A 1,426-nucleotide genomic window follows, 5' to 3' on the forward strand; every position below is an offset into this window, starting at 1 on the left:
ACCCAAGGGCCAGGGGTGAAGCCCGAGGCTGTCCCCTCCATCCAAGGGCGGCGGATTGGAGGCTGATAACAATATATATTTTTTTAAACAAAAGGCTATTTGTAGCAAAAGGGCCATTACTTCCTCCCAATCCGCGGCCTTAACTGACACGTATTCCGAGGAGGACTGTGCATATACTGACCCCTCAGACACTGACGCTGATGTTTCAGATGAGGAGGGGAAATCATCCGTGGATGTCTCGGATTTGATTGAGGCGATACGGCTCATTCTTCAAGTGGCTGATGACTGAGCCTGAGACTGTCTCCAAGAAACCTGATTGGTTTAAGCATAAGAAGGTGGTTAAGTAGGTTTTACCCTACTCTAAACACCTGATTGACATACATCAGGAATCGTGGGAAAATCTGGGGACAAAGTTTACACCAAATATGAGACTGTTGTCTCGCTATCTTCTCTCTGCGGAGGTATGTAAAAATTGGGAAACTCTTCCGCCTGTAGATTCTCATGTGGCGCGCATGGTTGTTTCCTCTGCTCTGCCAGTAACTACCATCACCTCTCTGAAGGAACCGACGAATAGACGTGTGGAGGGCTGTTTAAAAGCGATTTATACCCTTTCTGGGGCTGTGCAAAGGCCAACTATTGCAGCGACTTGGGCTGCTGCAGCTGTTGAGGCGTGGGCTCAGGAACTTGAGGCAGAACTACCTTCTGATGCGTCTGAGCATGCTCGTCAATGTCTCTCATATATTGCCACGGCTTCGTTGTACCTTAAGGAGGAGGCCTCAGATGCCGGGGTGCTCACGGCCAAGACTGCTACTGAGTCCGCTTTGGCCAGACGTATCCTTTGATTGAGATCCTGGTCGGTGGATTTGGATTCCAAGAAAACCCTGGAGGTGCTTCCTTTCAAGGGAGACATTCTCTTTGGAGAAGACCTCAATAAGATTGTGGCTGATCTGGCTACTACTAAAACAGCTTGCCTACCTAGTACGGCTCCTTCTGCACAGAAGGCTAAAAGTACTTTCCCTCGGCCCTTTTGTACTCCAGGTAAAGCAAAAGGTCAGGTGTACCCAAAGCAAGCTCGTGCTTCCAGGCCTGCCAAGCCCAGACCGAAGCGTGCCTGGGCCGCCCGTCAGCCAGCTTCTAAAACTGACAAGCCGGCCGCATGATGGGGGGGGGGGCCTCCCTCTGGGGGATCCCAGGGTGGGGGGCCGACTTCTAGGTTTTACCCAGGAATGGTTGAAGACCACTTCGGATACCTGGGTGAGGGAAGTCGTTGCTCAAGGTTACGCCATACCCTTCAAGAATTGTCCCCCTCATCGATTTTGTCTGACAGATGTGCCTCTGGATCCGGCAAAAGCAAACACGTTGCATTCGGTGGTACATTCCCTCCTGTCCACAGGAGTGGTGGTACAGGTGCCTCTGACTCAGAGGG

The sequence above is a fragment of the Pseudophryne corroboree genome, chromosome 8, assembly GCF_028390025.1.
Source record: "Pseudophryne corroboree isolate aPseCor3 chromosome 8, aPseCor3.hap2, whole genome shotgun sequence".
NCBI lineage: Eukaryota > Metazoa > Chordata > Amphibia > Anura > Myobatrachidae > Pseudophryne > Pseudophryne corroboree.